We start from the raw sequence: 11848 nt of genomic DNA, 5'->3' as shown, positions 1-11848 counted from the left end.
AAAATTCGGTAACACTTTAGTTTAGGGCCCAATTCTCACTAACGAGTTGCTTATTAGCATGCATATTACTAGGATATTGGCTGTTTATTAGTACATATTAATGCATTATTCTGCATAACCATTCTACATCTCGTAAACCTGCCCAATACCTAATTTTAACAACTACCTATTAATAAGTAATAATTAGGAGTTTATTGAGGCAAAAGTCATAGTTAATTTAATTTTTGCTCAGAATTTTTTTTTAAATTAAACAGGACACAATCTATATATATATATTTCAAAAACAAAGTCAAAGGGTCAAAGACAAAAATAGTTCCCTTTCATAGGTCTCTCAGCACTGCGAATATCGCTATGGGAATACCTTGACGAATGTTGAAGCCCTTATACCATTACGCCAATAGCGCTTAGCACCCCCCTAAGAATACGTCACGTTTGCTTCATATTACTGTGCTATTTCCTCAGATTTTATTCTTTCAGGAAGGGGATTTTCTGTTGCCCGTATAAAAGCGTGTTTGTCGTGTTATTTGCTATAATTCAGAGCAGTATTACCACTCCTCTCAAGCGGACACGATGAGTTTCAAGAAATGCATCGACCCGTGTGACAGGTTCATCGCAGGAGTGATAGCCTGCGTTTGAAAGTTTTGCGCTCTAGACTCACCTGCTTTCTGAGGAAAGAAGGCCTCGCGTCTAACCCCGCCTCTCCATTTCTGCGGTTGCCGAGGCGCCGCACGAGATGGATGCTTGGGGTGACGATTATGAGCTTGAGCGCATGGAGAGCGAGCAGACGGAATCTCTCCTTCTCCCCGAGCTGCTTGCTCGCAGGCGAGCGCGGCTCGAACCCCGTCATTTTCGTTCGTGACGATTTGCGGCCTACTCCATGTGCGGCCTACAGCCAGCGATGTGATTTCTTTCGGTTGTGGCCGGTTCGACGATGGCGTTTTGTCTACGGCGGCCTCTTATTCTGAGGAACTTATAGGCAATTTGTGTGCCTCCCACCCCCCAACCCTCCCCCCCCAGGCGGACAGGAAAAGCGCACTTCTCCGTCCTATAACGAGCTGTTAGACGTGGTTACTCGCGCTGTAAACAAGCTGGGGCTAGATTGGGACAGCGAGCCTGCTGCGGCTTTCAGCACCGTCTCTAAAATGGCAGATCATGACTATGCGGCAATGCCAACCGTCGAAGAGACTCTCGCTGCCCATCTCGCGCCTTCTTTGGCTCCAACTTGGAAATCGCGCCCCATGCTGCCATCCAAACCGTGTAGAGTTTGGGAAATCCTACATGGCTGCTGGGCAGGCAGCAGCTTCTCCTCATTCAATGGTTGTACTTCAGGTCTATCAAGCAGAGCTGCTTAAAGAGTTGGATGAGGGAGAAGGCTTGACTCCAGAGGCTGTTAAAGAGCTCAGGCGTTGGCGCTTAGAGCTACCAAGCACACTGCTGCCCGAGCAGTAGGCCGGTCCATGGTGTCAGTAGAGCGCCACCTTTGGCTCACTCTTACTGACATCAAGGAAAGAGACAAGGCCTTCCTGTTGGATGCCCCCATGTCCAAGGACGGTCTATTTGGCGATTCTGTGACTGCTGTGGTGGAGAAATTCCGAGCTGTTTTCCGCCAGCTTATTCCTGGGGAGAGCGAGCGACAACCACCTACAGTCCGTTCACGCTCGTCTTCCCTACAGCGCACCTGTGAGCCGCTATTTTGTTGTGCCCAAAAAGGAAGGTGGCTTGCGTCTAATACTGGACTTACGTTTTGTCTCATGTTCAAACCGGAGATTGGTTTGTGACTATCGATCTGAATGCGTACTTCCACATCCAGGTCGTCAAGAGGCACAGGAAGTTCCTCAGGTTCGCTTTCGAGGGCAAAAACTTGGTACTAAGCCATTTGAGGAGCTTGGGTTTACGCATAAACCTTCAGAAGAGTGTGTTGCTGCCACATCAACACACAACTTTTCTGGGCATAGATCTAGACTCTCACACGATAAGGGCACGGCTGTCTCCCACACGTGTTCAGTCATTACAGTACTGTCTGGGTCAAATCAGGACAGGATGTCTAGTCCAGGTGGGTTTGTGCTGCAGACTGATGGGTCTTATGGTAGCAGCATCCCATGTGGTTCAGTTGGGCCTAAATCGTTTGGAGTGTGTTTCTGTCACTCAAACGTTTCTCACCCTGTCTAAGGGGGGGTCACATATTGGTCAGGACAGACAACATGACTGTAGTTTCGTACCTGAATCGCCAAGGAGGTCTACACTCGCGTCACCTGTACAGGTTGGCAAAGCCTGTCCTCCTTTGGGTGCAGACCAGGTTTCTGTCGGTCAGGGCGGTTCACATACCAGGCCATCTGAACCTGGGAGCAGACCTGCTTTCAAGGCAAGGCTTGGAACCGGGGGAATGGAGGTTGCACCCTCAAGCGGTGAGCCTCATATGGCAGCGGTTTGGCCGAGCAGAGGTAGATTTGTTTGCGTCGAACATGACTACCCACTGCCCACTCAGGTTCTCCCTGTCTCCTCCGTCGCCTCTGGGACTGGATGCTCCTGCTCAGGAGGCTTTATGCCTTTCCATCGATTCGATTGCTCTCAGCGGTCCTCCTCAGAGTAAAATAAGTCAAAGTGAGACATTTGTTGCTGGTGGCCCCGTTTTGGCCCACTCAGATATGGTTTTCAGACCTGCTCAGTCTGTTTGGCCCTCCGTGGGAGGTCCCCCTCATATCAGACCTGTTGACTCAGGCCCAGGGTACGGTTTGGCATCCCCGTCAAGATCTATGGAAGCTGTGGGTTTGGCCCCTGAGCGGGCGCGCTAATGTATTCTGGGCTCTCGGCTGAGATTACAGATACTATCCTTAATTCAAGGACCCCCTCTACGAGGCCTCTGTACGCTTGGTAATAGGAGGTGTTTCCGTTGGACGCCACCGCCCGGTTTCTCATTTTCTACAAGGGACGAGATGGCTTAGGCCTTTCCGCCTTGTAAGAATTCGATTGTACGATTTAGCCATTGTTATGGAAGGTCTGGCAGGTCAGCCGTTCGAACCATTAGAATCTGTGTCAGAGAAGTTTTTGACTCTTAAGACAGTTATTTTGGTGGCCCTTTCCTCTCTTAAGAGAATAGGGGACCTGCAGGCTCTTTCTTTTAGCCCTTCCTGTATGGATTTTCTGCTGTTATCTCGGGACGCTAGTCCCGAGGTAAATAGCGTTCGTCAGCTCCAGTTTGTATCCAGCCTCTCACGGAGACTTCAGATGCCCCAACACCTGCGATGAGACGACTCGACGCTTGTGAAGAGACGACTCAACGCCGGCGATATGTTATGCCCTAAATTAATACATGATGATTAACTAACTATATTCTTCTATGTACATTTCTGAAATGCACTTTCTGTAAAGCTGCTTTGAAACAATATGTATTGTGAAAAGCGCTATACAAATAAATTTGAATTGAATTGAATTGAATTGAATGGACTTTGCCCCGGGGCTGATTAAAGTCTTGATGCGTCCCAGGCCCGGATACGTTCCTAAGGTCGTGTCAACCCCTTTTCGTTCCCAGCAGGTGGTTTTGGAGGCTTTTTCTCCTCCTGATTCGGAGACTGTGAGTGATGCACAAACTCTCGGCCTTTGCCCGGTCAGGGCACTGCAGGTCTATGTCAACCGCTCAGCCCAGTGGCATAGATCAGAGCAATTGTTTGTGTGTTTTGGTGGTAAAAACAGAGGGGCTGCTGTCACCAAACAGAGAATGTCTCATTGGGTGATTGAGGCTATCTCGGCGGCTTATGAGGCGCGTGGTTTGGCCTCGCCTCTAGGTGTGCGTGTCCATTCCACTAGAGGAATGGCTTCTTCCCAAGCTCTTTTTAGGGGCTCTTTTTTGGAGGATATTTGTGTTGCGGCAGGATGGTCCTCTCCGAACACTTTTATCAAGTTCTACGGTCTGGATGTGAGGATGGCTCCCGGCTCCCAGGTCTTATCTGCTTGAGCGGACACTTCCAGCTAGACACTTCCACGGTCTTTCAGCTATTCTCATGTATGTGAGGGCGTTATGGTATAATTGTTCCCATAGTGATATTCGCAGTGTTGAGAGACCTATGAAAGGGAACGTCTCGGTTACGTATGTAACCTTTGTTCACTGCGATACTGGCCTTCCCATACTTAAATAGTGCTTCCTTCTTCATGGAATCTGAGGAAATAGCGCACAGCACACGAATATGAAGCATAATAGGGTGGTGCTAAGCGCTATTGGCTAATCAAATTGGTGTGATGGTGTAAGGGCTTCAAACATTTGTCCACACCGAAGGTGTTCCCATAGCGATATTCTCAGTGTCTCGTTCCCTACTCGGGAAACAAAGGTTACAAATGTAACCGAGATGTTTTCAAGCATCAAAACAATCAGTGTAATACAGGTTTGAATTGTTTTTATTGTTTTTCAATACATTAGATTATATTGGGTTAACAGCTGAGGCTCTAGCTTTTTCCCACTGGCTCCCAACTCTGGGTGTGTGCTACATGTGTTTAACATATCAGGTATTGGACAATAGGGGCCTGTTATGTGATACATGTTGTGAGAACTGTGTGAGGAAATCACATCACACTGTTTCAGCCCACTTTCTGTACATTTACGACTCTCTCCAATCCCCCCTCTGTGTGATCATCAATGCTGTGTTGGAAAAGCTGTGTATGCTGTGTATGCTTCTCATAATTAATTTCTGGTTACACTTTATAGTTCTCTTTAACTAGTATACTTACATATACAATGTTAGGTACAATATACTTGTTCATGTTGCATTGCAAAGCTCTTTTGCTGCTATTTTTTTCTTTTCCTGATCCAGGCCGTATCCAGATCTGACGAAGGAGCTTTGCCTGGACCCGATGACAATGCAGTGCTGAAGTGTCAACTATCCTCTCCCTATGGAGCATCCCTTTCCCACTCTACAGATAAAGCGTTGTGAATTTCGGTTCGCGTACCCCGAAGTGATAAAATAAAATAAAATTCTGTATCAAAATTTATAGGCAAGACAAGTAGTTTGTTTAGGCATGGGTTGTATGGAATTACAAACCTGCGCACATATTTTCAAAAGCACATAACTATAGAATCAATTCTTAATGTGCATGTGAACGCCGTCAGCGTTAATCACAGGTTCGCGTTTAAAGTCTGTTTAGAGAGAACGGCGTCGTCTTAGCGGCCCCTAATTTAATAACAAATGATCATTTCGACGGAGGTGAATCAATCAAAACTAACTTTAGCTGGAAATAACATTATTCAAGAACCGCTATAAAGCCAAAACAATCTCTGTTACCTTAAATGATATGTTTATCTCTGTAAAGCTGCTTTGAAACAATCCATTGTTAAAAGCGCTATATAAATGAGGATGACTTGACTTGACTTGACTATTGAGGTGGGATACGGGTAAGGTTAGGGTGGTATGGTTAGATTTAAGGTTGGGTTAAGGAGTAAAGTAGGGGTCAGCAGCATAATTATAGACATAAAAACAGATGTAATTACATGCAGGTATTTTTTTAAGTACAATGTAAAAACATGTATGGTCACAATAAGTCTATTGTACCATATGATTAATTAAAATGTTAGTACATAGTAGTTAAAGACACTTAATATAAAGTGAGACCGAAATTTTTAATAAATCCATAATAAATTATAGTCATTATCATTAATTAGCTATAATTGTTTATCAAATATAATGAGTTATATTATTTGATTTGATTGTTTATTTGAAGGGAATGTTAATGACTGGGACATAATAAAGCTAATAAACCTGAACTAGGTCATTGTGTTGTGCACATTCTGTTGTTTATGATAACAAAGGCAACTGAGGAGGATTTTGTCTGACCTTAATTTGGGGGGTGATGAAGTGATATAAACTGACAAAAATTGCTGCACAACATGGTGAAATAACAACAACAATAATATATATTATATAATAATGATAACAATAATATAATTATAATAAAAATAATTATTATTAGTATGTAAACATTTAAATTAAACATTATAAAATGTTTATTTTCATTTTTTATTTGTTAAATCTAAATGTCTATAAATGTCAAATTTGCTCAAAAAATAATTTTCCTTTCATTGATAAAATCAGCAACCAAATGAAAACATTTTAAGACGTTTACTTATTTTTTAAGACTTTTATTTATTTTTTAATATTCTTTATATCCTTCATGTTTTAAACTTAAACCTAACTGCCTTTTTGCATTGCGACCCCTGTTAAGATATCAAAACAGATTCACATTTTTTCATATCTATCTTTTATTCTATACTATACACTATATAAAATAAAGGTTCATTATTGGAATCAATAAATCCATGAAGAACGTTTAACATCCATAGAATCCATCTTCTTTTAAGATCTGTTCAATTAAAAGGTTCTTTGGGGAACCAAATACAGTTCTTCTATGGCATGACTGCAAAAACTTGTTTTTGGAACATTTATTTTTAAATGTAGGCTTGATTGATTCACACACACTGGTTTTGTTCGTTGATTTGAGATCTTCAATATACAGTTGCTGCACAAAATGCCACCATGGTAGCTGCTGAAGGCTTGAGAGGTGCTAAAGAATGAGAAGAGATTGAATGCATTGACAGAGTTCATTAAGAAAAGAGGGACCCCCTTCTCCCCTTTGAGGCTGTCCCACCACAGCTGTTCCATCCAGCAGTTTAGAACGAGTCAGTCCTGCGAAATGAACACATTCCTGTGAAGCACGCTGGCGTTACCCAGAGGAACCAGCTGCTTCTGTGCCGTCTATTCCTTCTGATACCAGTTGGAAAACCAGGGAATGGAACAGTCGTAGACATTTAGAAAATGCCGCCCTACAAGAGCTTCAGAGAAAACACAGCAGATCCTATTCTTGCTGGAGAGAAGCAATGTGATCTTTTTTTGTAAACAGACTCATATCAAATATCCTTAAATAAAATTGTGAAGGCAGTGGAATTCCCCTGAGTGAGCTTTATTAAAGCCAGCTCTTTTCCAAAAGGAAAATCTCATAAAATCTCTTAAACATCTCACTTGTTTTCCTAGAGCAATGGTTTCTTAGATTGTTCTTCTTCTTAAAAGTGCCCATCTGAACAACACCTCAAACACTGCTCAGAATTTTTTTGCAATCAATCTCAGAGATCTCAATATAAACTCATACATTTCCTATTAAACATTTTTTTCTGATCAGACATTCATTTTATAGATCCATAACTTTACTGTATATCAGCAATTGTCCTATTTCTGTCTAAATTGAATTTCTCTTGAGAAATTTTAAGAGAAACACCTTAAAAAAAGAGTTGATTATTGACGGATTAGTCCACGAAGAGCTCAATTAAGTCTCCTGAAAGATTGTGTAATATAGCTGTTGTGTATGTAAAAGCTCTGCAAAGTTTCAAAGATCAAAGTGCGTGACAAATGGAGCTATTGCCTCCCAAAAAAAGAACTCATTCTGAACTGCCTGCAATGAATAATCATAAATTCCAGTCTTCCTGTTCAAACCTAAGTAACAAATTTGCATAATGCCAGCCTATGGTCTTCAATTTGCTCTCTGCGAACAACGACACATCGCTGCTGTTCATATCACTGTGTACGGAAGTGCTGAGGAAGCCTCTGGAGCAGAAATTCAGATATGCAATGTGCGCTGGACCAATCACAACAGACTGGGCCATCTGACCAATCAGAGCAGAGTAGGCTCGCGGAAAGGGGTTTAGAGAGGACGAATGCTTTATCAAACCATTTGAGAAAAGATGTGATGTGCAATGTATATTATGAGAACATTAACGTTTTTGTTTTTTGAATTTGGATGCATGTAAACCTATCGTAGGAGACCTCCAAAATAAAATTTGCATAATACGGGTACTTTGGGATGTCTCAGTACCAAAGATGAGAAATTCATTCAAATCTGTTTATGATCTTAAAAAAATCTGCTCTAGCAGAATGTATTTCTGCAGAAGAACATGCAGCAGTATATTTGTGTGGACATGAGTTGCACCTGCTGTGAACCGGGATCTCTTTGGAGGAGATGATGTAAGGCTAAAGGTCAGAGGTCAGCTGTACTTGTGAAGGGGGTAAAGATGAAGAACATCATGAGAAATCATTAGATCACTCTTAACAGATGGTTAATGCTAGTGAGCATTCATATATGTGTGTGTCGGTAGGAAAGTTAGTAAAAGATAGTAAAGCATCAAGCAAAAGCTTCATTCACCACATCCAGGCACAGCTGGCAGTCATTTACTAATTGACTCCTTCGACAGCTGTGGTCCTCAGCCCTCTATTACTTGGGCTTTTCCTTTAACACCCTATACACTGAGAGTTCATAACCCCTAAACTGCCCCCCACAGCAATCTTTACGACCCCCTGTGAGTACTCCAACTATAGAATCAATGGAACAAAGATTAAACGAAATAGGGAAAACACTTTAAAAGACAGCATTCGTATTTGGAAGCACAGCTGAGATGCTCTAAGATTCTGTTTTCATGTTAAATGTGCCCTCCTAATGAAGATATAGCACTGTTCACGTTCTCTTTGTGAAGAAAAATCCCTTTAAGAACGTGCAGAGCTCCTGTTGTTTAAGCCTGCTGTTCAGCCTGTACTTGAAAGCATGTAGAGAACCTTGAACTTCATTATCTCTGAGAGCTCTCTGATTTTTTTCCTCAAAGAAATTGGGTTGGTTTTGCAGTGCACAAAAAGAGAGAAAAAAATCACAAGTGGGAGGGTTGTTGTTGCCTGCCTCTCCAACCTTAATTCAATTCCTCTTCCTCTCATCTTCCCTTGATTAGTTAGAACATGTACGCACTTGTTCACACACATTTTTAATGCATATTTAAAAAAAAGAAAATGTTGAAAAAGCCACACACAAATACGTATGTAGACATGCATAATACATTTACTTTATACATTTAGAGATACAGTAACTAAATTGAATCTATTGAACGCATGCACTATGCACTTTGGAGGAAGTTTTATATTACTAAAACACTGTCTGCATCCGAAATCACATACTTATAGTATGACAAAGTACCAGTACTCATAAAAGAGTAGGCAAAAAGTACCCGGATGACCTACTTCTTCTGATGAGACCCTGAAGTGTGGATGTCTGGACTCTTTATATCCCATGAGGCCATCGGAGAGGATTTATGAATGTTAGTGAAGCAACGCAACTGACGCTGCTAGGTCACATGATAATGACAACATGGTGAATGTAGTCTGACCGGATTACATTGATAGGCTACTACACACACATATAGAACATACTCTTTTAGAGCTTGCAAAGTAAGTACTTATTCAAAATAAGTTTCTACTCAAGAGAGTATGCGATTTCGAACGCAGAAACTGTAACAATGTTTTCATCTGAACATCGCCGCTTAATTCATCAACAATTTAACAACCATTACCTGCCAAAAGCAGTGTGTTAAGCCGCAGCTGTGCACATTTTCCGGTGGATTTGGGAGTGCTTAGTGGAAATTACGCACTTTGAGGAAAGACGGAACCATTTGTAATCGTCACAACAAAAGACTGCGCTCAACCTGGATGACCAGTGGAACTGTACACTCATCCTGTAATTGCCGGCTTCCCCGAAGGACTTCAGTGCTTTGGCCAAGCCACAAATGAGAGGTTTAGACACTTCAAACATCAAACAGAGAAGGTCTACAAGAGCTTCCATCAAGACTTTCAAAAGACTGTGTGTATTTTGAACATCTCTCTTTAAGTGCTGAGCCCTCCAACTCTCATAGATCATGATATAGCAACGCATTCACGCATTCTCATCCTTTGGCGTCATATAGGTGACGACATATGACATTTCGTCGAAATCTTACGCACATGGCATCCTTTAGTGTCAATATAACACGCAATGTTACTTATGGGTAGGTTTAGGTCTGGGGTAGGGTACGGTTATGACGCCTTGGGATCTGCGTCTCATATTCACGCTAAACGATGCCATGTGCGTAAGATTTCAACGAAATGTACAAAGCGTCACGTATAGGCCTATCAGAGAAATGCCCAGTGATTTGTCAAATGATTTCCTGAGAAATGGAAAGCGGAGCCCAATCTCCTGCATATCTAAAGTACAAGTTCATGCTTTCATTTAGCATGCTCTTTATTTGCAGAAATCAAATGACCTTAGTGCATACAGTATGATACACACTTTTTGGTTGCATGATAGGCTACAAAATATACCAGATGCACGTAAAAGATTACTTTTTGCGTATAAAGAGCACGCCAAATAAACGCATGAACTCATGCTATAGACATGCAGTGCCAGGAGATCGGGTGTGAAATTGTGAACAATGTATCCTCTGCTATCATTCCAAGCGTATGTCAGATAATAGTCTTTCCACTGACCAGCAAGAATGAACCAATGTTAAGAAGCGAAAGGAAACTTGAAAAAAACATATAATATAATAAATGCTCTTATAATAATACAAAATAAAATAGCATTAGGCCTACTTTGCAGAAAGGTTTGGTTTTCAAATGCAAACATGCACACATAATTGCAAAGCAAAATTCATTATTTATTATTATTGACGTAATGGTTATTAGCCATTATTTGTTAATTAAAGCATCATTTCCTGCATTAAAATTGAGGTTTACAGTAACTTAAACAGTGCAGGTGAGATTACAGACAAACGCTGTGTTACTGGCGCCACCTGCTGATTATACAAGAGGATTGGGTGCAGGAGAAATGGACAGGATTAAAGACCTGAGCAACTTTGACAAGGACCAAGGGTCGAATTGTTATGGCAAGCTGACCGCGACAAAGTATCTGTGAAACGGCAAGGCTTGTGGGTTGCATTGGTGAGAATTTACCAACAGTGGTCCTAGGAGGGTACAAACCACAAACCAGCGACAGGGTGTTAGGCGCCCAAGGCTGAGTGCCTATGATGATCCTCGTCCACCGTAAAAAGCACCTACAGTGAGTATCACAACTGGACCATGGAGCAGTGGAAGAAGGTCGCCTGGACTGATGAGTCCCGTTTTCTTTTACATTACGTGGACGGTCGTGCACGTGTGCTCCATTTACCCGGGGAAGTGATGCTCCAGGATCACTGTGGGACGATGACCAGCCGGTGGAGGGAGTGTGATGCTCTGAGCATGTTCTGCTGGAAACCCTGGATCCGGTCATTCGTGTGGACGTAAGTTTGACATGTGGCACCTAAACATTGTTGCAGACCAGGTACACTCTTCATGACAACAGTGTTCACTGGTGGAAGTGTCCTCTTTCAGCAGGATAATGCAATCTGCCACACTGCACACATTGTTCAGGAGTGGTTTGAGGAACATGATGAAGAGTTCAAGGTGTTTCCCTGGCCTCAAAATCCCCCAGATCTCAATCCAGTTGAACATCTGTGGGAACAAGTTCGATCCACGCCGGCTCCACCCAGAGCCGGCCCTAGACCTTTGTGGGCCCTAAGCAAAATTTGGTTGGAGGCCCCTTTGACCGTTTTAAGGCCTAAAGAAAAGCAATGACTACCTTATAACTATACCATACTATATAACTATATTATACTGTATATACTATGTTTGATGTCTAACAGGAAAATTATGATACCACTGAGCTGAATGGCAGTGCAAGACACACACACACACAAACTTGCTGAATAAAAAGACAGATAAAGTGATTATCACTGAACAAAGATACATTTTTATTGACACCAGAGTTTAAAAGTCACAAACTACAGCACATATATATATATATAGGCCTATATATAAAAAATTTAAATGAAATAGAGCAAATAGAATAACATTTAAATATAATATTATATAAAATAATACATAGATTTTTCAAATAAACAAAATTAACAATAACATCTAAAACACCACAAAGAAGATCAATAGTAACAATATTAAGAATAAGGTAACATTTCAATATAACTATT

The sequence above is a fragment of the Rhinichthys klamathensis genome, unplaced genomic scaffold, assembly GCF_029890125.1.
Source record: "Rhinichthys klamathensis goyatoka isolate OS25496 unplaced genomic scaffold, OSU_Roscu_1.1 h1tg000035l_1, whole genome shotgun sequence".
Classification (NCBI taxonomy): Eukaryota; Metazoa; Chordata; class Actinopteri; order Cypriniformes; family Leuciscidae; genus Rhinichthys; species Rhinichthys klamathensis.
This window is presented reverse-complemented; position numbering follows the sequence as displayed.